The sequence below is a fragment of the Cydia splendana genome, chromosome 1 (genome assembly GCF_910591565.1).
Source record: "Cydia splendana chromosome 1, ilCydSple1.2, whole genome shotgun sequence".
Lineage (NCBI taxonomy): Eukaryota > Metazoa > Arthropoda > Insecta > Lepidoptera > Tortricidae > Cydia > Cydia splendana.
In genome coordinates this window covers 21,642,191-21,667,875 of record NC_085960.1, presented here as the reverse complement: position 1 = coordinate 21,667,875, position 25,685 = coordinate 21,642,191, and the positions used below count along the sequence as shown (strand labels likewise).

The 25,685-nt window shown below is 36.8% G+C and overlaps 1 protein-coding gene across 3 annotated transcripts in view; it reads right to left on the bottom strand.

Moving 5' to 3' along the window:
• Nucleotides 1–25,685, bottom strand: part of LOC134796803 (cadherin-86C) — a 113,603-nt gene that overhangs the window by 77,053 nt on the left and 10,865 nt on the right. For all 3 annotated transcript variants that reach the window (XM_063769036.1, XM_063769029.1, XM_063769032.1), the window contains exon 2: nucleotides 718–803. The gene's annotated coding sequence lies outside the window, so the exon portion shown is untranslated. The remainder of the gene's footprint in view (nucleotides 1–717; nucleotides 804–25,685) is intronic.

Here is a 25,685-nt window from a genome sequence, read left to right as displayed (position 1 = left end):
TAGGCTCTTTCTTGCATAAGTTGATGAAATGTAAGTCGTTATCTGGCGCGTGCTCATGTGCCCTGTCACGATGCGAGAATACATCTCAGACTTGTCAAGTCTTGGTATAATTTATTTACAGCCTACCTACGTGTTTTTTATAAATTTCGCTCGGTAGTCATTACCGTATTCATATTGGAAGCAGGAGTTTGTATTTTTACATATGTACCTACTATATGTATTTCATTTCTTTAACCCTTCGACAGGAAGTTTGTTAGAACTTTTTCCGTTTCCTTATTATTCTGATAATGAATAACAATTTTTCCTTATTCTGACAAGAAGATTAAAGATTAAAATAAAAATAAAATTGGCTGATATACCAACGTTTATATGTATCCACCAAGTGGTGACACTAGAGCACTTGCCGTAACTCGAGAACGAGGTCTAAAATGGCTATCGCGCCCTATAAATATACGGAAATTCAGAACACGTTTATGTATTCTTATGAATATTTAAGCTCCATCATAAATTTCTATTATTCATTCTGGAGTCTGTAAATTTTATCACATTTCAAACTTGGAATTTCTGGTGTAAAGAAGATTTGGGGTAGCAATCTCGTATAAGCATTTCCTCATATTTTTTAAGATCACCACATGTATCTGACGACTGCACTTCTACAAATGTTCGCCGGCAAACTAAACTTCTAAACTTATAAGTACCTAACATTAAGATACATACCTGTTGGTTTCACTATATCTGGCTCAAACCGTCCCATCCAATATTTACTCCTCATCCTTTGCCGGGCACTTTCTGTGTTTATATTCCTGCAACAAAGAAACTTTGACTTAAAAACTTGGGCGAGTTGAGTTGTTCAATTAGGTACAATTAGTAAGTGCGAAATGTGCTTCCCGGTTTTCAGTGTTCAATTAACACCAGAAGTGGAACATTCCTCATTAGGAGAGCATAGTGTTGCAAGAGGTAGATCTGAGATAACGAATTACGCATGCGCGCGCTATTGTCTTCGCCCAGATGCCTAGATAATGCCGCGAAAGCTCGGCACCAAGTAATATGCAAAGCTTTCAGTTGCGTCGGCTCTGACTCACGCAGTATACGAGGTGTTGCCAGATAATTATTGTCATAGGCGTCGCCATTCATGAGTTAAGCAGCGAGGTGATTTGTACATGTAAATACCTACTTACATTTAAATGCATCCCGTACTAAGTATAGCGTAAGGAGCCATTTAGTATTCAAACTTAGCCAATTCAATATGCTATTTAACTGTCATGTGTATTAAGATTGATAAGGAATAATTATTATAATTAATACAAGTTATTGTCCTACTCTGAATATGTCGTCAATCGCGCTTTATAATGCAAGACTTAGAACAGTATATATTTTGATTAATTAGCACAATATTCCTTCGAAGTGTAAACGAACTTAATCCTTCAAAGTAGGAAAGCAGATCACGGTATGTTTATTAATTATTAAATTCATTCACGCAACTTGATTAGGTACAGTAAAACCCATCAGCATTCTTTACATTTGGTCAGGTAGTCCGTGGCGTACGTGAAATAATCTAGCTGTGGGCGAAATTTTATTTCACTGAGCCCGAATGGGGCTCGCGCGAGACCCCCCTTGGGGCGCGAGGCCGTGAACGAGGGTCCACTTCGCCCACGCCGAGCTACCTTCAGTAGTCCTAGAAATCCTAGGGCGACGTGTAAGTAACCTTTTGTTTTGATAGATAACTTGATTTGAGTTGGTACTTTGGGTTTCACGAGGTTACTTTACCCAACTTGGTGGTTTCTCTATATGTGCAGGATCTTGGGATGCGGAGGCTAGGGAATTATTCTGAGAATTGGGTCGGCGATTTAAGGATAGGGGTTAAGATCTCCGCTCCGGATCGCACCTGGTGCAACTGATCTCCTTAGCAATTCAACGGAGCAACGCTGCCAATGTCGTGGGAATCCCCATTTCCCATTTGGGCCGGCTACGGTCCGGGGTGACACTTAAATCTAGGTTAATTTAGTGGTTAAGATTGACAAAGCCTGTAATACGTCATTTGTAGGTAGGTGATGAAGTCAATACATGATTTGTATTTGTATCCACTTGACGAAACCTGCGTTGCTCATCACACTCTATGGATTCCTTATTTGTGTCGTTTATTACATCTATGTGTTACACTGTTTTAGTGCTTCGTACAAAACTTTGTTAAAAAGCATTTAAGTAGGTATTTTAAATTACCTAAGTATGTTTGTAATGAAAAAGTTTATTGCACAGAAAATGAAGCTAGATGTAGATACATAATAAACAGCGATACAGCAGATAAGTGTAACGGGGAATTTATCACTTCTCGCTAACCTCTTAATGAACGGTGTAAATTACCTACTTAGTATTATAGATACTGGTAAGTTTATACATTTGTACACATATTTAATTACACAAACGGGTCTACCGCGATATAATATCATTGTTTTTACCTTTAATTCCGACGTTTCAGCTGAGTTGCACCAGCTGTGGTCACGGAAAGACCCCCCGGAAGCCCGGAAGGCGGTCTTTCCGTGACCACAGCTGGTGCAACTCAGCTGAAACGTCGGAATTAAAGGTAAAAACAATGATATTATATCGCGGTAGACCCGTTTGTGTAATTAAATATGTGTACAAAACGCGAGAGTTTAAAGTGTTTATACATTTGTGTAAAAAATAAAAACGTCGCAATTTGAAAGGCTATTAAATAGATGTTTTATTTGTTTGAATTTGAAAAATAATCCTTTGAAAAAGGGAGCCGCAATATAAAATGACATGGCGACAACAATCATAACTACACCAACTTTAAATCAATTTGTGAAGTACGAGTACCTAGATAGCCGACACCTTGCAGTTTAGCAGCGGCAGGGTTATCGGCAATTTAAAGTTCAAATCAGTTCGTAACTTCTTTCTATCTTGATGTAGTAAATAGGTAGCGATTTCTAAGTACAGATAAGTTTTAATATAATGTAACCGTTAATCAAATTTGCTGAAACTTAAGCTTAACAATATAATTGTATTTATTTCAAACCAATACTTTAGTATGTATTTATGTATTAACAAAAATAATACCATGTATATCCAAATAACTTAAACTAAAATGCCGAGGAGACTGTATATATTTGCATGTGCGTACGCTGTTTTTAGGGTTCCGTAACTCAAAAGGAAAAAACGGAACCCTTATAGGATCACTCGTGCGTCTGTCTGTCCGTCTGTCCGTCTGTCACAGCCTATTTGCTCAAAAACTACTGGACCAATGAAGTTAAAATTTGGTACACATATGGTAGTCTGTGACCCAAAGACGGATATGTAATAAAAACAAATGAATTTTAAGCATAGGGGGCACTTTTAAGGGGAATATGAGAAAATTTAAAAATAAAGTTTTGCAAACCATATTGTGTTACATATTAAATGAAAGAGCTTATTTTGAGGATCTCAAATATATTTTTTTTATAATTTTATATGAAATAGTTTAGAAGTTATTTAAGAAAATAGGCAAAAAATGACCATTCCCCCCCCTTAACTCCGATACTACTGGGTCTAAAATTTTGAAAAAAATACACATAATAGTTCTTCACCTCTAGATGACAGGAAAACCTATTAGAAATCTACAGTCAAGCGTGAGTCGGACTTAAGAAAAAAAAACGCGGTTGGGCTGTTTTAGGGACACAGCCGTAATGGTTTACGTGAAACGTGGTGTGGACAGCTGTAGCGAAGGCCCAAGGCCGAGCTACGCGTAGGGCCGAAGGCCCGAAGCGTCCCCTAGAGACTTTTTGAAACGCACGGCCGAAAGCCGAGTTGCGGGAGGTTAGTGCTCAAACACAGAACAATTATAGTTCAAATGTCTGAATGCGAAGGTCGAAGGCCCTGAAGACCTGGAGCCTCCGACATGTGCATGCTTCCTGCAAAGGAGATCGTCGATTTTGTTCTATCTTTTGTTAAGCGATTGGGCCCGATACCTATAGATTACTGGAAAAACGTATAAGAAGTCTGCAACTAAGCGTGAGCCGGACTTAAGAATAAGAATTGCGGATAAGCTCTATCAGGGCCACAACCGCAATTGTGTACGTGAAACGTGGTATGGACAGCTAGTGCGAAGGTCGAAGGCCAAGCGCTGTGTTGGGCCGAAGGCCTGAATCATCCGAGAGAGGTGCGCCTCCACGTAAGGTCGAAGGATGAGCTGTAGGAGTTTAGTGCTCAAACAGAACAAAAAATTGGTTTAAGTACGAGTAGCTAAATGAGAAGGCTGAACTGCCGTATATCAGAGGGTCAACCGCGAACACCGAAGTTCGCAAATTGCGGAGATTTCTCTTTTACTCCAATGAAACCGTAATTGAAGTGACAGAGAGAAATGCCAGCAACTTGCGAACTTCGATTTTCGCGGTTATAGCCCTGTTATCTTGAAATAACAGAGATACGCCTAACCAATGCAAAAAAAATGTAGGCACTATGCTTAACACAATACTTGAACAAAATTAAAAAAATATATTGCGTAACTATCATCTGATTGCTCAGTTAAAAAACACGGAAAAGCCGGGGCGTGCCCCTAGCCAGCCGTGTGCGGAACAATTGAATGAACAGTTGAATGTACTTAAGAACTTCGCTTTGCTCGCTCGTTCGAAAATGTGTGCAGTACGGAACCCTTGGGACGCGAGTTCGACTCGCACTTGACCGGTTTTTTTTTAATTTATTTAGGTAAACAAACAGCCACTACAAATGGTACTTATTAAACTAATTACTATAATGTCTACAATATGTGTGGCCCACACCGCTTACCACTTATTACTATGAATAATGTTCATTCAGAGCCAAACTAATCACCGTCAGTCTTAAGGACTCCCGGTGCCAACAACAACATAGAATGGTTAGTTATATAAATATACATTTATTATGTGGGTAGGTACTTGAAATACAGTGCGATAAAGCAGAAGAAGTACTTAGTTTGTAGGGCGTGTTAAAGCATCAATAATATGTTTTTTATAAACACTTAAACTACAACCACGGACCACTGTTACGGACAAGTAATTATAAAGTTTGTAAAAAATAATTTTATGTTCAAGATATTATAATATATGTGTATGTAGGTGAGGTAGTACGTAAACGAGAAAAACGGAGAGTAAATTAGCTACCAACACTACCGGCAGCAGTAAGAGGCGTGGCCGGGGAATGTTGTGATTCGGCGTGTACTGTGGCGAGGGCCGCACGTGCCTCCGTGCGTGCCGCCAACGCGCATACCTAAACCCAAACGCTGCCTTTTCGCTACTACCTAGTCTGCAATGCAACCCTAGCTACCGTAGGATTGTATGAATGTACACTTTACTTTTATACCTATTGGTTATTCTGATAACACGACTCGAGGCCTACCTTCTGCTATGTCTAAAATGGATCACCGCATTTATTAAAAAAAATATACTGATTAAAAACGACGTTGCGCATAAATTTAATCGCAATAGGTATATGAAAAGATGCAAAATAAGGCAAACTCCACTGGAACATTTTTAAATAAAATATAATAACGACAGGACCGATATAAAGTTTGAAAGCGTATATAGGCCCGTCAAATTAGCAAAATTTTTTCCACAACTCCTGGGATGGAGCAAACCCGGATTATACGTATTTAGGACCAAATGAAGGTATTAAAATGATTTCCAGCTTGCTGGGAATTCATTCCTCAAAACGCTTTATTTTTATCTAAGTTGACTGACCGAATAATGAGTTTAAAAAACATCCCGACCGACGTTTCGAGCCCTTTACAACGTTCATTGTCAACGGGAGACTATAGTACCTCTGTCAAAATGACGATGAACAAAAACTATAAATATATAGGGTATTTGTAAAATAATTACCTAATTTTTTTCAAATCTGTAAAAGTGTGCAAAACCTATCGGTGCACACATTACTGGGTATGGGTAGATTGTACTGGGTTGGCTCGACCTAAAACATGCATATAACTAGCCAATTACCAGTGCTTCCTCGCGAGTGCTGAAAGAATGAACCGAGATGCGCCGATAGCGCAGCCTGTCCACCGCCGCTATCGCGCGTCAAGGTCGATGTGAATGTTTGCAGGAAAGACTGACAGCTTAGCCGAGGATCTTGATAATTTACAGCTATGCTCAGCAGGTTCGTATACCGTACATTCTTGTGTTTCCGTCGTACTGAACAGTTTAGTAGTCCACTGTGTAACATTTCTTCTATAATCTTGCAAACTAAAAACGTAACAAAGTTAGCACCATACTAATTATGTAATGTTCATTTTTGTAATTCGTATTTAATTGTTGATGTATTTATGTTTCCAGCGGGCCAAAGGATCGTACATTTACCGCATGTTATATGCCGTCACTTTCAAAAAACACACAAGTTAGGTGTGCACCCGCACATGCAATCGTAAGCTAAATAGCAAACATCACGCAACATCAAATCACCAGGTTTGCACATTTCAAAACCCTTTGTCAATTGTTCGTCAACGATTCGCAATTGATTATAGAGCTTTCAATCTAAGGCAGAAATCAACATGAACTAAATTAGTCCAATGACATCATCATTACATGGCATTGTTGCGGCTAATCTGCCTGTTATGCAATCTGGACGATCTCAAGATTGCGGCATCACTCCTACTTAGTTTTCAGATATTGAGGCAAACTAATGCAATAGTCTACAAGTCATATTTAGCGTAAATCAGTTTCTCTTGAGAAACTACTTAGGGGCTATTCATAAATTACGTCATTTCAAATTAGGGGGGGGGGGGCGTCTGGACATCGGATGATGGTAGCATGAAGTAGGAGGAAACGGGGTCATTCGAAGCATGATTTTCGGATGATTTTAGGGGGGGGGGTCAAAAATCGTCAAAAATAGATGACGTAATTTATGGACAGCCCCTTATTCAATAATCAGTGGCTTAAGTACAGATGAAAAATGGCCGATACCATTTTGCTGAAGTTTGATTCTTGACGTGGTTGTTTGTACAGATAAAGTACTCAATTATTTCTGATGAGAGTGATGAGAGTTATCCTATCCAGAAGATTCAAGAAACTTTCATGTTGTTTAATAACTTTTTAATTACTCATTCCCCTCCCAATGATTGGCATGTGTCAATTGCAACTTATTTGTTTTGAAGTGTTGATGGGCAACACTACACGGGGTTCTACTCACTCATTGTTCTGTGGATATGGTGTTTGTCGAACAACTTCCCAAATGGAGATAACTGTAACGGTAAACACAGAACAAAGCGAGCTTATCTCCGACTGGCACTAAATACTTAGCAAAATGTACGTGACTGAGATTACGTTTTTTGAAGTTAAATAGCTGTTGTTTGTATTTTTTTTGGCTTTTCGACACCAATTCAAATGTAAAAAAAAAATGTTTGACTGTTTATTTCATCGAAGTAGCCTACTTAGGTACTTTAAATAGGTAATCTCTCTCTATCGCTTTCATATTAGTGCGATAGACTGCCGTATTCGAACTTCAAGATATTCACAAGAGACGACACGTACTAGATCCATTCTAGATACGTTATAGTTTAGATATCAACTAGTTCTCTTTTGCAGCGCAATTCGGGCAACCAATGTCACTTTTACGTTAGATCAGTAAGATATCTATTAGATGTGAATTGGATCTCTAAGTCATATCCTGTGGAAATCGTTCAACAGTATCTCCAGAATCGCGCAAATGTCAAATTTGACAGGTTAGATCTTAAACATATCGTTATCGTATCTTGGTGATGTCTAAAAGATGTCTAATAGATGTCTATTTCAAAATCCGAATCGGGCCCAGAGACAGTTGCGTTTCGTTTGCTACGGAGCGTAAACGATTAAGTAGTATCTTGGCTACGCACCCTGGTTTTCGATTACAGTGTCATACTCTCACAGGCCTATTCGAACGTACACTGACATCAGAATTATATTTGAATGATGTCAATCAGTTATCATGCATTTCGCTCGTACTTGTCCGTATGTGGGGGCCTAGCGCGAAAACCAAAATTCGCAAAGTGCGGGGATCTTTCTCTTTTACTCTCATTAAGACGTAATTAGGGTGACAGAGAAAAATGCCCGCAATTGACAAACTTCGATTTTCGCGGTTATAGCCCTGTATTGGCATGATGTGATGGCCTGTATTGGCCTGATAGTATTACTTATCAGCAAATATTCGGTTGTCCATCATTTTAAAAATACTTACATTAAATAATATTACAAAATTTTCGTGTGTACGGAATCTTCTTTTTAATCTAACTCACGCTTCACCAGTATGTTCGTGCACATAAGGCTTAAGAGGCGTGGCGGTGTTTATGCATACCTTAAGGTCATTTTGAAATATGTTTATTTATCTAGATAAGTCGTTTAGACGTGTAAACACGGCGCTGTACCTTTTTATCTTCCTTGAACTTTAAGCTGCTGATAATAAGAATGTCTAGAGGAAACTTTAAATAACATATTTTTGCATTTGGACAGAGACTTTAAAATACATAAATAATAACACTTTTAGATAATAAATATTAAATCGTTTTATAGGCAAAACAATATTATTTATGTAGCTAATAAATAACTTAGAAACTCAATAAGCGCCGATAAAAACTGCATACTGAGGATGGGTGGTTGCGATACTTGCATATAATAAAGGTTACATTCTGATGGCAACAGCAGCAGCATTGCTGTTGACACGTTATTGCTGCAGCGTTGACGCGGACAATGTCACTGTAAATTTTTCTTTGATAATTGAATACTTTCGTCAATCTCGTCTCATTTCAATGAGACATTGAACGTTTTTAGCGCGATCGCATTTAAATAATAATTATAGCATCGCCCGAAAGTAACGCAACAGTAACGAAACTTCAGTTATGATCGGAATGTCACTTTAAAGGTGACGTCATAAAAGGTTAAAGGTTAAAAATGAAGTTGATGTGGTGTCATAAATAAAAATAAAAAAAAGAACGTTGTGATATTGAGTAAGAATTCTTTAACCATATCATTAGATGTAACGCGTACTGTATAATACCTAGTCCGGATGTTAAAGTATTGTAATATAAAAGCAACTTCAAGCATAATGTACCAGATATTTACACAGCTTAATTATAAGTTTACACCGTTTAATAGCAACGAATGTTGCTTGTTATGTATCGACGTTAATCATCGATTTGTCATAGTACGAAGTACCGAGTAATTACTTTTGCTTTATGCATGCCAGTTGAAGCTGAGGCTAGAGCCACAAGGGGAGCGATTGTGCCAACTTGTTCTAGTAGGTATAGTTATAATAAAATTACTATAACTACTCGTTTCTCTCCACAGACGTTTTTTCCCGAAGGATGATTTAATGTGTATGCTTATTATCTGAAGGTGTTTAGTATTACGCAATTCACAAAAATGTTAAATACATACATGTATGATGTAAAAACAAGTCAAGCGCTCAGTATGCAAAAAATATATTATAAAAAATTCGTGTGTACGGAATCTTCTTGTTTATCTGACTCACGCGTAAATAATTTCGAGTAAGCTATATTGTAACAGTTGAAAAAACATAACCACCTTAATAAAATCCTAAGTTAAGGCTTTTGATTTGACAACGCGATACTGTGACGTGTCTTGCGACCGCTGGCGCGATTATCTTGCGTTACCGCGTACCTATTTTGACATTCGGACAAGTCTTGAGTGAGAGTGAGACTAGAAACCGATCATAGCAAGACAGGGCCTTATTGCCTTTCGTCTTGCCAATGCTTAGCTTGTTTTGCGCTTGACTTGTTTTATTTACAATAGTTAAAGGCTATTGTTCCTGCTCAGTAGCAAATTCACTCTCCGCTTTCGCAATTTTATTTAAAACTAGTTTTTTGTCGTAGCATAGCATTATGTTAAAACAGTTCAGTATATTAAAGTAATGTTTGATTGCCAGTTTGAGGAAGGGATATGTTATTTTTTTATTTAATTTACATTTGCTTCGGTGTATTTGGGAAAGTATTCTAGGGTGGCAGATATATTTGGTGCGTTGTTTCGTCCGCTAATATTGATGCTGACCAGACTAACGAGCGAATGGTGAGAAGCTGGTGGTAAGCTTTTAGGTTTTCAGAACGCTATCAAAACTAGTTTTGTTAAGTTTCGTGACAAGTAACTGCTAGAAGTTTTTTAAATAAATAAACATACTTCTTTTCAATATTAGACACAATTAGGTCGAGAAAATAAAGTTTATTTTATTTTAATTTATTGTGTACAATTATTATTGTAGATCAAACTAGCAACAGCAGTGCGATACCTGAACGACAGTTCAGATTTCGGACGCGTTAAGAAAAGCGTTAGCTAACAATTTAATAAGTCGATATTTAACACCATTCTAATTTCTGCAGTAACTGGAATATTTGTTTCGTAAGTGTTAATTAAGTCGTGATCAGATAATGACTATCATACTGCACTACGAACGCAGATTGACTATACTGTGCCACAATTACTCAATTAATGTAAGCTAAGCTAATAATCTATATTCGCTTGGTGCATAGTTAAGTGACCCCCCTGCAAACTATATTTTATTTATATTTTTAGGATAGATAATCTGTGTATCTGCAAACGTTCCATGTACCAATACGTATTTTATTAAACATAGTAAATCTAGGGGTCGTAAATGTGATATATTATTAGTGAACCGTATTTTTAATTTTGACCAGCAAAATTTGTCATGTGTCTATGAGATTTAGATGCGAAAAAATCAATCATCGCCAGTAATATTCACAAAATTAGCCGTTTGATATTCACATCTTCAATTTGCAATTATTCTAATCAAACAATTTTTCACAGTATTCTGATCTTAGTAAAATTACTAATGTCAGACGCTCATTTCCAAATCCTTCGTACCCTATAGGTAAGTACGACCAAATAAATAAATTTACAGCTAAGCTTAATTAAATTGGGTACCTAATGTTTCTAAGTACCGACGAATGCCACAGGCAGCCTATATTTTTTAGCAAAAAATATAACGACGACAATTGACTAATTGAAGGTGAAAAACGGATTTTTCCTCACGATATCAAAATTATGTGAATGGAGAAATAAGTGACGTGAAGCGCGAGCAACGAACTCGACGCTGGACGCGAAGTGGCCTTGGCGACCACAGGGTTGTGCCATGGGTGATAATCGACTTCGTGACGATGGCAAAATCGATTTAAAAGCAATAACATTTCATCTTTAATGCATACAGGTAAATAAATGTCAAGAAATAAACGCCGATAATTATGAAATGCGATCATCGAACCCGCCACCGGACGCGACGCGGCCTTGGCGCGCTCACTAAGGCCGTTGCGTTGCGATTACAGCGAGGCACTTTTCACGGCATTCTACAAGTTTTTTAAAAATCAATTAAAAGTCAATTTGTCTGGTAGGGTAGAATTATTGAATACCTATTGCTAAATAATGTGAGAAGCAACCGCCTTCCAGTTAATACCTTTAAGGACTTAGCAATTAATCAAAACATATCATCATATCCACATCATATCAACCACATGCTAGATAGCCAATGGCCATCCCTTGATACTAATTTTAAAATTAACAACTTTTTAGACTGCTTAATTACTAATTCTTTACCATAATTATATTTCCTTACCAAAACTCCTAATAACAAAGGTCTAATCATGTCATGAATTGTCGGTTCATCCATATGGCGTTGTATAAAATATTGTTACAAAATGAGTAGATAAGAATCACCTATGAGCGTAGTGTTGAAAGTGTTAGGTACTTATACAAAAAACAATGAATGAACACACGATCATAAAGAGCGCCACCTCTCGTTTCGAGGCTCGATTCGGGCGAAGGCAAGCAACTTCTCGCCAGCACGGCGCGTGGGCGGGATTCACTAGGACTTTCTACTAACGCCAATATTTATTTTATTAGTAAAAAATTACCTAACGATGCTTTAACTGCTGACTAAACACATTTTAATATCCCTATACTTAATAAAACAAAGTCCCCCGCCGCGTCTGTCTGTTTGTGTGTATGTATATTCGCGATAAACTCAAAAACTACTGAACGGATTTTCATGCGGTTACATTTTTAAAATTATAAAATCTTTAAACTGGATTGTACGACTGCAAAATGCCGACTTCATGACTGGGTCATTTTCTACCAGTCAGCCATGAAACCAGTCAACTAAGTACTAAGCCGTATTTCAACGAATTGAATTAAACATGCATAATTCAGAACGCATCGACACGTTGACAGTATTCAATGAACGTGCATAACTTAAGTAACTGCCCACTGCCCAAAGAAGTAAGTATAAGGTAAGTACCTAGTAAAAATTTAATAAAATCATGCAGCTTTTAACGTTCAATTACATTTATCATTGCATGCCACATTTGAAATGCAAATCTAATCGCAGACTTTAATTCCGTTTGTAGTTCTATAACGTAATATTAATAACTTTATTATGACATTTATAGTAGCTATGCTTCCAGTATTCAGGCTATTCGATTAATCTGGAGTATGCTGGGTGAAATTACTATACCTACAAATAACGCATAATATAAATACGTCATTCCCAGATGTTGTAATTTGTAATGTTTCGAATTATTATAATTGGTTAGAACGAATTTCGTTTGTGTTATTCATGCAGCCAATCTAATTATACAGTTGTAAAATGTTCTTAATAAATTATACAAAAGCAAGTCGATTCACAAAAACTGGTGTGAGGTTTGTACCGATCTATTTTCATAGATATTCGGAGTCGGTTTTTGCGAATTGAACTGAAAGTTAATCTTCTCTTCGATTGGAATCCAAGATAACAATAATAGAAGGAGCGACCAATGCATAAATCTAAGAGGAAATTATAGTACGAGGTCTCACACCCATTCTTATGGAAAAGGAAAGTGGGTGGGTAATAAGGAAGCAAGATTAAACAGTAGCTTAGTTAATGGTCGAGGGAGGTTCTAAATCTGCTGTTGTGGCCTTCCTACTTGCGCAAGTCTTCACTCTGTAACATTAGTTATTATAATAAAATAACACAGATGTTTTCCTCTTCGATATTTTTGCAGCGTATGAGCTGTACCCATACCATGAGTCACTGACAATGTCAAAACTGACATATACGCTAACGTCTACGTAATTTAGGTACTTTCTATACATCTGGCGCCGCACTAATAGGTATGTACGAACGAGATGTGCATAGAAAGTAAGTTACGTTCTCGATAGCGTTTATGTCAGTGCCATTCTAGTGGTTTAAGGTACGACATATTAACACAAAATTCTCCTTTAAGCTAATTTATAACTCTATCCTAAAGGCCTGCGCAAACCGGCGGAGCGCAGCGCAGATCACTTTAAATTTATCAATGCATATTCTCTCCTATTTCAATTACATTCAGGTATAAATTTGAATGCTCTGAGACCGACCTCGGAGCATCTCGGAGGATTGTTACTCCGTGGCATCGAGAAGCATGTTAGAGGATACCGCGGCGGTAGGCGCCGGCAAGCCACGGCATCCTCCGGTATGCGCTGAGGCCTCCCGAGTCCGCCGGGGTAGCGCCAGGACGACGGAGGAGAACTCATGCACACTAGTCACTAATCCCTTTTGATAGAGTACACGCGCGGTAGGCGGCGGCATGCCGCGGCGTCTCCCGGCCTGCGCCGAAGTGCTCTCTGGTGCGCCGGCCGCCGGCGTCTCGCTCGCGGTATCGTGGGGGATTTTACCTCGTCGGTGTGCGCTTCGCGGAGTAAATCCTCTTCGGTGATCTGCGCTGCGCTCCACCGGTTTGTGCAGGCCTTTATGTTTACCAAATAGATGCTTCAAATTATATCAACAAATAGACTTTAACTGTTCTACTTTGTTCCCCAGAAACCATTTGTATTCGTAATGTCGCCTAAGACAGTTAATATTTTGACAGGATATACTCGTAACCCTTAATACCAACCTCGTGCTAGCCACTCTCATGAAAAGCTTCACCTGTGGATAGTAATTTATTGAAAACAACATTTTTTTATGCATTCTATTATAAAAAAAATGAGGCAATTTAATGAAAATATTGGTTTCACATGCTCTGTTTAGTTAACACCATTTACAGTTGTTGCAAATTACACTGTGTTATTTAGAGTTGGCTACAATAGAAAGTACCATTAAATTTGCAAGACGTAAGCTGTAACAAATGAAACTTTATCCTTTTTAGTAGCTCGACTTAAGCGGCTATCGTCAGTCAGTCCTTTAATAGTACTCGTAAGCCGATTATGTAACGTGTGGGCAACGTAAGCGGCGCATCATTGGTGGCTTTATCACACTTTGCAGGATGTTTTGGCCTAAGTATTTCACTGGTCTTTTGTTAGGTATACACAAGTTTAAAGCTTGTACGAATGTTATTATGTTTTATAAACGTAATTTTATTTGATGTTTACTAGTTGTTTGTCACGGTGGATATACCTACTTATCAAAATTATATATGTAGTATAAAAATATTAATTTTAGAAATACATCTACTGTATTATGTGGCATAAGAAACTTTTTTAAACACTCTCAAGGAGGTTTAAAAATGCGTATTGAAAATGGATCACATCTAATCGGAAAAAGGTCTAGTTCAAACCCCCGACCAATACTTATATAACGTTTAAAAAATGTTGATTTTAATCCAACTATTTCAGAATATATAAATAATTCGTGTAATATAAATATTACCTATAGTTATATTGCGTACGCCCCAGTCATATACCACAGTAGCAAATGTCACAGCAGTCGATATTTTCCCACAGTAATAGTTCCTGATGTGTGTATAGTAATTTACTATCTTTTTTCCTCCCACGCCCGCCGATTTCCGGTTATTGTACTAGAGACGACTAGTACAGTACGTGCTGTACTAGAGAAATCCAAGGGTACGTTACTTAAATTACATCTCTCACGTCTAATTGCTTAAGCTTTAAGTGACCAATCGCCAGTAAAAACTTTGACAGCCGATTTTCGTACTTTGTTGAAATTACTGTAGTAACAGCTAAGTTTTTTAGTCGCCGGTTAATGGAGTGTGATGGCCCGTTTAGACACAATTACTTTATAATCTAGTGAGATAATGGTAGTTGATAGAGTACCTACCTACGTAGTTAATCAATAGAAAATTTTAAATAACAATTTAAGGTAAGAATAGTTAAATATTATTGGCAGAAACATAGCGACCATTTTAAAAAGTAAATCAAGTTGTTGCAGACGAAGTTTTGGGCACTGATCATCATGAACGTAATACGTCCATATACCATATGTCACACTGCTGAGCACAAATTATCTCACGAGTCCACACGCTAGGTCAATGCGGAATAAATTCATATATGTCATACATACTACCAAGATTTTAATGTGTTGAGTAACTATGAACAGTTGGTAAGTAATGCTTATTTATGATAGTTACGATGTATTGCCATATGTATATGAGCGACAAGCGTTGTATGTAAGTACGTATAATAAAAGAAGTTCTTTATTCTGTATCCATGATGTGTACATATGTACATACGTAAAAAAATGTCCCTTAAGACACGAAAGTTATATTATAGGAACCGGCGGAGTACTAGTAGTATATACTGTAAAATCCCAGATTTGTTAAAGGTCCAATTTAGACTGCTAAATTGCAAAACTGTAAATACCTTCATTTAAAAAAAAATCTTATACATAAAGAGTCGCGAGCATAATACGACCCGATTTGCCCCGTATCTTACGATTTCTATTCAGACTAGAACAAAGCGTGTGTCGTACAAGCGCCGTGTGATGTTTATGTAATTTCACTCCGGTAACCTTTCCTATGGCCATTTGTACTGCACTAGTTTACAGAGCGTGCTAGAAAGTGGACCGGGCGACAGGAACTAACCTTTAGCGGCGACCTTTAGCCGATAACTGCGCGATATGACCCCGGCACCAGATACGCGAAAATCGTTACAAATTCTGCTATTTCGTGACGGTGGTGTTTTCCGCTTATCCCTCGGGCTGGACAGCAACAGGTCTGATGTAACGACGCCAGCGCTAGCAATCTCGCATAGATGTATTTTACAATGATTTGTTATCTAACTACCATTCGTTGTGTATATATATGTAGGTTACAGACGTACTAAAATATTAAAAGTGAAAATCGTCATTTTGAGTAATTAGATACTCGTTGGCATAAATATATGTATGTAGGTAGTAAGAATAAAATTGTCTTTGTCCATCTTGTTCTCAATCTGCTAATAATAAAGTCACAGGGACGATTATGTTACCTGCAAATTAGTGACCTAACCTAATGTATACATGTCTTTGTTAAAATTTTCTATTTATATTTATACTTCAATAAAAAAACCATTGAATTAAAACCAATGAATTTAAAAGCTTTATTTACCAGAGCTTTTACGCACCGTGACTAATACAAATAAGCCTTAAATAAGCCAGGGTTATAATCGAATACTTTTATTACATTTTCAAGGTTGATGGAAAATTGCTTTGATCATACTTCACGTAGCCGTCATGCGACTTTAAATGGCACTTTCTAATCATGTGTTGAATGCTACTGAATACGGGCTTTCAGGAACTTTAAGTGGAATATTCCGATATTGCTGGATACCGATACCGGCGTAAGTGTGGGCGTGAGCATCGGTCACGTAGTATTCGTTCCTGGTTTAAAAGGATACAGTGACTTTGCATGCGCAAGGTTTATACATCTTATTGCTTTTGCTATTGGCCTGATTTATAACCCGGGAATAAAATAAATCTAGCTCCGAGTTAGGAGCAAAAGCGCACCACCCACTTGTCAAATTTACATACATAATACCCTCGCTTCGTCAATTTGAACGAGCAAATACAGTAATGAATCAACAATCGTATTAACTAGGATTAAATTTTGTTAGGTTAGGGTAGAAATAAGTTCTCGTTAAGGGAATAAGGTTAAGGGAAGCTGGGAAAACGCACTAGTAGACACATTACTAACATGAATTTTAAAAGCTTTTTATACTGGGCTATGGGATATAAAACCGGACGCCTGCCTAATAAACGTTTTATTACAATTTTAATAATGTTTATAAATTTTCGCCGATATACTGAAAAAAGACTAATAGTGACATAAACGTTCAAACAGAGAGTGCATGGAAAATTGCTTCTATAAGACTATTGCTTTGGTTAACATACATATTTGACTACAAAAGAAATATTTGATTCATTCACTATTTCATTATTTTTCTATACAATCATAAATATCGAGCTTTGCAAGGTTATGCCCATTGAGCATAGAGCAAAATAGAGGTGAAACAAAGTGCAACGATCGCAGCATGTGGCGCGGGCGCGGTTATAATTTTCTATTTCTTGTGCAATGTTTAATTATTTCCACACCATACGGCAATTCCAAGCTACGCTAATATTAAGTGTTTATAAGTTATAATGACAATTTCGCAAAATATTTACGTGTTAAGAAATCAATTTAGTTTTAAAATTGTAAATTATGTAAGGTTCACTGACTTGCAAACGTAAAGTTTTATGCAATATTTTGTCACGGTCTAGTTCTGATGATGAGTTCCATGAGGAATTGACCGAACTCCTCAAGTTTTTAGCGATTTTTGGATTTTCGTCTTCAAGCATTTACATTTAAACATTGCTATTCTGTTAAACGGAACTGCTATGAAGGTTAGAATGGAATGTAACATCTTTGGACTAATTGCAATTGTTAGAAGAGGCACTATGGTCAAAAATAATTTTAATCATAAACTGCACTCAGGACTTAATCGCGTAAGTATTTAAGTTTTAAAATTTACCTCCGACGTTTCGAGGACGGCGTTGTCCCCGTGGTCTCGGAGAAGACTGGCTCAAGTTGACATTAACATCTTCTAGCCGCGCGAGTTTTTCGAACTACCCGCACTTGGTCTTGTTTATCAGTTTGAACGTTTTGCGCACTAGGGATGTTACTCTGTCGACACACAACACTAACGATATTCGATTTATCGACTGTCGATATTCGTTTCCGCTTACATTTACTAATGACTGGATTCCATGTGGATGAGATCTAACCCTCGTCCCGATTAAAATTGCAGTGATTTTTTATTTCAATGGCTTCCCGTACTTTTCTACTGTAGAAATGGCGATCCGTGGAAAGGATTTTAGGGTTATGCAGCTTAATCCAGTGGTTTGGTCCTGACTCCAGCAAAACCACTGGATTGAGCTGCATAACCCTAAAATCCTTTCCACGGATCGCCATTTCTACAGTAGAAAAGTACGGGAAGCCAAATTATAAAACTAAATTTTAAAACTTAAATACGCGATTAAGTCCCGAGTGCAGTTTGATAATGTTTAATAATCGTGAAAGTTTAAATAATTTTAATGTTAACTAGGTGGGTTCTGAAACCTGAAGCCACGTCCAAGATAATGGAGACTCGGATTTAATAAGTTATCGCTTAGTGGATTATCCCACTTTAAAAACCTAGTTATCAACAATCTTGATTTTGAAATAACAAGGTTCTTCATAACATAACTGCGTTTTGGTTTTCTAAAGTAGGTAAATTAAAAAAAAACCGGATAAGTGCGAGTCGGACTCGCCCACCGAGGGTGCCGTACTTTTTAGTATTTGTTGTTATAGCGGCAATAGAAATACATCATCAGTGAAAATTTCAACTGCCTAGCTATCACGGTTCATGAGATACAGCCTGGTGACAGACGGACGGACGGACGGACGGACAGCGGGGTCTTAGTAATAGGGTCCCGTTTTTACCCTTTGGGTACGGAACCCTAAAAAACATGTCCGCTAGAAATTTGATATGGGTTTTTTCCTTATAATCTTTTTCAAGTGCCATCGTCCGATGTCTTCACGCATGCTTTTAAATTTGTCACGGTGTAAACCACTATAAGCGATTGTCAAAATTACGGTGAAGCCTTTTTCATCAAAACAACTTTTGTGGTAAGAACCACTTCGTGCGTGCAAACTAGTAGTTGAAGCAAATTAAAATGATGCAACGGTCAAGTATAACCAAGTTATTTTGTTTAGTTTTTTAGTTACGCAAGAAATGGAAAGCGAAACAATTTACGCGAACATTAAAACCAATTGAATGAACGTCAATAAATTTATTTAATTAGTGGCGGTTTGTTTTATACCTGCTAGGCAAAACTAGCGGTAGAATTAACAGCGGTAAGTATTAAAGCCTTTTTGTCACAAACTCTAAACTCGGTTTACATCAACGATTTCTCAATTTCGTCCCAATAGTCAGTCTCAATCAGTCTCGCTGAAAACTTGGAGCGAACTTTGTGAACTTTTAATTTTAGCTTATACTATTATTTGACCTGTATTTATTTTCCAAAATAGAAGTACAGGAAATGCATTATTAATGTACGCAAAATTATAATTTACCAGTTTTAATAAGTAAGGACCGAACGCACGCATTATAATAAAAATAAAGTAGCTATTTATCCATTGCATTTTATTACTATCGGCTATACCGGCCCTGGCAGTGACAAGGGTTATTTATTAAATAGGTACAAAAAGACACTGCTTGGCTCTTATCTCGTACATAGCCAGTAATGTGACAATAAGAAGAACTCCCATTTGAATACCGCGGCTTGAATGAGTTTTATTTTACCTCAAACGACTTTCCGGCGGTTTATTAAATCCATTTGTTTTAAATGCATATGTAAATTTACTTGAATTTTTGTATTATTAAAAAGCATTTTGTGAATTTTGATATTTATTTTACCTTTTTATTTATTTAAACCAATATGCATAGATAATGCATGACAACGCAACTCGGATACCATCATGCCACGCTTCTCTTATCTCAAAAATCCCGCAACACTTCCCGAGATTGATTTTCAATGTATCAGATAAGGTATTTTAATGTATGACCCTAAAGGCTGTGGGGTGATGTTTACTGCCCACTGGCAGGCTCATAAAAAGTGTGACGATGGCCCGCCGGAGCTCGTGTGACAAGCCAGCTCCACGGGATCAGGCCACACAGGTAAGGCGTAGTTTAGCGGCACTTTAGTTTAACAATGATTAGTATATCGGATTACTGGTAAATCTTATTCCCAAAACAAACCGCAGCAAACTGGTTTAGAAAGATGAGTTTGATTATAGTATTTATAAAATACCCTACTTTTCGGTCACGCAATGGCGTTAAAATAATACATTTTAATAAATTAACATGTTATTTTGCATACTTTACCCAAAAACTTTGTTTTCTAACTACACAAAGTTATTTGTTAATATGTAATAAGAATGCCACTTCAACAATTCTTGAAGATTTTTTTGAACTATACCGATGCAATGTTGGTTTAGCAATTCGTATCTAGATGCAGAGCCGACGAAAGAATGCGCAAGTAATTGTTAAAGTATGCAAATCACGGACTATGCGGGCCGAGATTAAAAGTTCCACGTCGAGATAATACCGCATGTTAATTAAGCTCGTTTTGTTCAACAAAGGCGTAACTTATTGGCGACGCATTTGTACTGTAGTTAGTTGCTAATTTCTAAAACAAATTCCTGCCGTTCGATTCTTTCTTGGGCTGGGAGAATGAGTATTTGCAGCTAACTGTGACACCGCATGTGTACAATACCACGTTTTGTGGGTAAAAAGTAGGGATGTACCGACTAGTCGCCTAATAGTCGCCGACTAGTCGATCCGGCCACATTTGTAGTCGGCGATTAGTCGGCGACTAGTCGGCAAAAATGGCCGATTAGTCGGCAGCTTATTACTTAGTGAAAGAAACCAGAAAAAAAGGAATGAACAGTCAATATTTACCATATGTTTTATGTCTATTTTACTAAAATACCTATTCAGGGTGCAGACGAAAACTTTTGTTCATATAATTGACCGTTTGATCGTTATCGTATGTTGGTGGGCTGGTGTTTTTCTCAACAGGTCGATCTCAACTGAATCTCGTGTAATTTCATATGCAAGTTCGATAGTTAAATAAATATATTATAATTCAGTTTTTGTTTTTTTTTTTATATGGTGGAGTCATGGGGAACTATTAGTGTTTTGCAAAATTTAGAGACTTCTTAGACAGGGCACGTTGCTCGTAAAGAGGCTGACCACAGGGGATAGGTTCTTAACTGGCGACTACGTAAGGGAAATAGAGCCTTGGAAATACCTCCTACAAGCTGTACTGACGGTCTGCTCAGGATCGCAAAATAAAAGAAAGAAATTAATCGAGGATTCTTGTCATATGTCTTTGAACCTGTAGGGAACACCTTTTAGCCAAGCTAATATGATGAATAGCGCAACCTAAGGAGCATAACTATTGTTTTTCACCTAAACTTATAGGAAACTAATGATCTGGCCGACTGGCCGACTAGTCGGCCGACTAATCGGCCATTCGAGCGCCGATTAGTCGGCTAGTCGGCCAAATCAATAGACGGTACATCACTAGTAAAAAGTTATTATTAAAATAAGTTTTTGGAGCAATTTTTTCATGCCATTTTTTTTATGTTAGCCTATGTGTGTGTCCCACTGCCGGGCAAAGGCCTCCCCTCTGCCTTTCCAATCCTCCCGTAATTTAATTTTAAATTAAATAAAGAAAAAAATATAGTTGGTTTTCATGGTAAATAAATTTCATAAAATTCAAATAGGATAGAGCTTAGCTGGCTTGGTTTTGTGCGAAGTGCGTGGTGGTTAAAATATCAACTTTAGTGGTTACAATTTTTCATACTACTTAACATTAAATAGCTAAATGTAGCTTACAGCCGCCAGATGGTACCACAATTATACACATAGCCAATACTTATGGTCTCGTCAACCATAGAAAAGGATCGCTTAGCCAGCCCAAGACATTAATTTATGGCATCAACCATCTCGCAAAATTTACGGGCAATAAATTGTGATCAACATTGTATAATTTCCATTGGCCTGAACCATCAATCAATTTGTTTTGTTTTTCATCAATTTGCGTACGTAATTGTTTGCTTGAGGCGGTTTGATAGCAGAGGTAGCGCGGGTATTTTTTAATAGCCAATTAGAGAGAAAATTTGTATATAATATGTATGTATATCATGGCGGGTCAAGTAGGTATAATATTAGGCGAATTGAATACTTATACTTTATACTTATTCATAAAGTTTAGATTTTTGAATATCCAGTATTAATTTCCAATAACTTATCGCTTATAAATTTGTTAAAAATCATGCAATCATGGTACTACAAATAACGCAATGTAAGTACCCAAGTTTTTTTACTATACAAAATATTTGTAACTTTTATATGTTTTTTTGCTACGGATTCATTCTAAAGTCAATATTTACGTATGTATTGATTCTGGCTTTACAAAAAGGCTTCCAGCTGATCCGACAAACAGACATACCTACACTATTAATAGAAATTAGTTTTTGTCTGAAGTTAAAAACCAGCCAAACTCGGACTTCATGTCTGCATACCTAACTCTGGTTAATATCTACCTCATATTTCATTTGTGTTTTCATTGTGCTGTGAACTTTATTGTGCACGTAATAAGGCTGTTTTTACATAAGAAATAGAGCGAGAGATACGAGTTTATGATAGTAAGTTTGATCATAAAGGCTTTATAACGTCCTCAGTATTGTCTAAAGCACTTGATATTGTTTTCGAAGTCTTACAAAGTTAACATGACGTTAGCAGGTTATGTAAGCGTCTTTCAAGTTGCTTTTAAATACAGTATTAATATACTGTTAAAATTATGATTGTGCATCGTATTACTTTTTAAGACTCCCTAACTAATTAATACAGTAGGTACAGTAGGTAGTAGGTAGGTAGGATTACCTACTGTATTAATTAGTTAGGGAGTCTTAAAAAGTAATACGATGCACAATCATAATTTTTAACAAGTTTTAGTTGGAAATTATTGCTAAAAATGAGATTGACTTCAGAAATATTACTAACTCTATCTAAAAGGTTGAAACTTATTGATTCTGCATACATAAGGTAAGTATTTTTTTATTTAACTTTATTGCATAGTAATAATTTTACAAAAGGCGAACTAAAACGCCAGAAGGCATTCTCTGCCAGTTATCCCTCGGGCCAAACAGATTCGGCACAACATTGGGTACAGTTTGAGTCACATTTATCATGAAAGCTGCCAAGATAGCACAACATTTTCTAACATTTAATTGTTGCTCAGAACTAGTGAATGTAGTTAATCAAATCTGACCCATGATAAAAATAAATTGATTTGTAATCAAGTAATGCTAAAAAAAAGGTCTTCGTATTTAACAACTTTCCAACCGGTAGGATTATTTTTTATGTGGCCGAATACGCGGAATACCGAATAGATGCCGAATATTGATGGCATCTCTAATGAGCAATGGTTACCTTATTCTTTATATTTACTACAAAGACAAATCGCAATTAAATATATCGTCCTCGGCCCAACTCACAAAATAAGTCAAATTACAAGTCACCTTTTGAACCAATTAGGGAACGCCAATCATGATTAGTGAACCAACTCCACTTGCAATTAATCAAAATCAATAAGCATCACTGCTAAATATATTAAGACTTTTACTAACTTAAATGGATACTCATTTACTCAGTATTTGTACAACAGAAGTAAATATAAAATTCAAGTATATCATACACGTTGCTACAAAGAAGAAGGAAATATTAAATAATAAGAATAATATATTGCTGGCTGGTTAAAAGTAATTACAGACGACAAGAATATTATCGGCGATGACCTTGATGTGTCGTTAAAAATGATGGTTCATAGACAATTAACATAATTATACAGTTCACTGAATGGAAATCTGTATTAATGTAATCATTTGTATTTACATCATAAAATTCATAAACTTTTGAAGTACCTACTTTAATAATGCCATGCCAGATAACGGGATATCGAGTTGGACAGTCCATCGATCGTCCTAATCAGAGTTATGTATGTGACAAATGCAATGAACATTACTAATTGTTATGACCCACATTCACTTTGTTTGAAAAATCACGACATGGCCGATTTAATGTCCAGGCTATTTGGCGTAAATAAAATGCTTTTAATTAGTCACTGTGACCTGGATACATTTAATAAAAGTCCCTTTCCCTTACGTTAAGTAATATAATTTATTTTCGTTATAGCACAACTCTAGCATGTCCGAAACAAACAAGCTCAACAAATGAGTTGTTAAAATTCGAAATGCCGATAACCATCTATTGCGATGATCTTAGTCAACATAAATATACCTCTAGAATAAGTTACATAAACATTATTAAATCTATAATTTTTGTAACAGTTATTAGGTACCTAATAACCATATAAGAGTATGTATTAATGGTGAAGGTATGGTACGTGTGACTATTATGGAAATTGCAAATTCCAAATTACTAATCGCGTAAGTACAAAACTCCATATTTGAGCCATCATTCCAGCGTTACACGAACGTGTTTAATTCGAGACATTCACATTAAAGCAACAGCCGTACGTTAACTAACCTGGCCATTTAATTGGAAATAGAGATAAGAAATAAAGCTAACGGTCCAACGGTGACATTTAAGCGTACGTATGGCGTCAGCGGCGCCGTCTTCGGCGTACAATTAGTCGTGTCCATCAGTTAAGGGCTGAGGAATTCTAGCGTGGGTATTGTTTAAATCAAACTCTCAAGGATTTTTGTCTTCGAAGGATGTACGTACCTACTATAATTGGCTAGCTTTTTAAGGCGAGTAAAACGTAAAAAATGAAAAAAAAAATAAGTACACTTTTTTTAATCTAATCAATACCGTTTGTAGCGTGAAACCTAATGTGATTACTTAAACTGTTATTATATTGATATAAAAGTTAATTACAAACAAATCGTTTTAATTGCAGATAATTTTATTGTAAAAAATATTCTAAATATATATTTTAATAACAATATTGTGCGTGTCTGTTGTTTATTATTTGTTTCCGTGTAGGTACCTAACACTTAACTTAGTCGTAGTCGTAATAACTATCACGTCTATGAATTATTAATTTATTACGGTCCATTTGTAATTTGGGGTATAATGGTAAATGAAGTAGGTGCCTATAAAACTAGGTGTTTTTGCCGGCTCATATTAATTTTCAGCAATTATGCTGTTCGGACACCATCCGTCTATTAATATGTATGTATGTATGTATAAATTGTATAGCTACTGCACCACGCGTTTCCATAGCGACGTAGACCACACACGATTCACCACTGTTCGCGGACCCTCACTACAAACGAACACCTATGCAAATGAGGGCCCTAACGTATTCAACGAACATTGAATATTTTACGCGCTTCGTCTTGCAAGATTAATCAATTAAATGCAATCAATTGCTGCGATATGGCCAGTAATTGAATTATTAATGCTCAATTTGGCACGTCTTAATATTGTTACTTAATTTGTTTATCAATTTTATTATGTAGAGACGTAACGACCCGTTCTGTCGCTTTTACTGCTTTTGGTACCTTACTTGATCCAAACCGGTTTATTGGTATGGCGATGTAAATAATTAAATTTATAAGGGTGTTTACAATATGAGATTTTTTTAATTATTTTCTTTTAGGAAGTTTTGTTTGGTATGTCCAGTACATGTTCATGTCCAATGAGATGCGGTACATAAATTGCGTTTTAGTGATAGTGATTTTTGTAGAATTCGTTCATGCAAATGGTGTACAAAAGGCTACAGGAGTTCATGGCGACAGCGTGGACGAGGTCCGTCCGCCTCGCACCCACGATCCACTTCGAGACGATATCTAGAAGACAATTATCTCAAGACCGCGGTCCGATAAATCGCTTGTCCAGCTTGACCGTTATTGCCATCGCGACATGCCCTATCTGATCCTG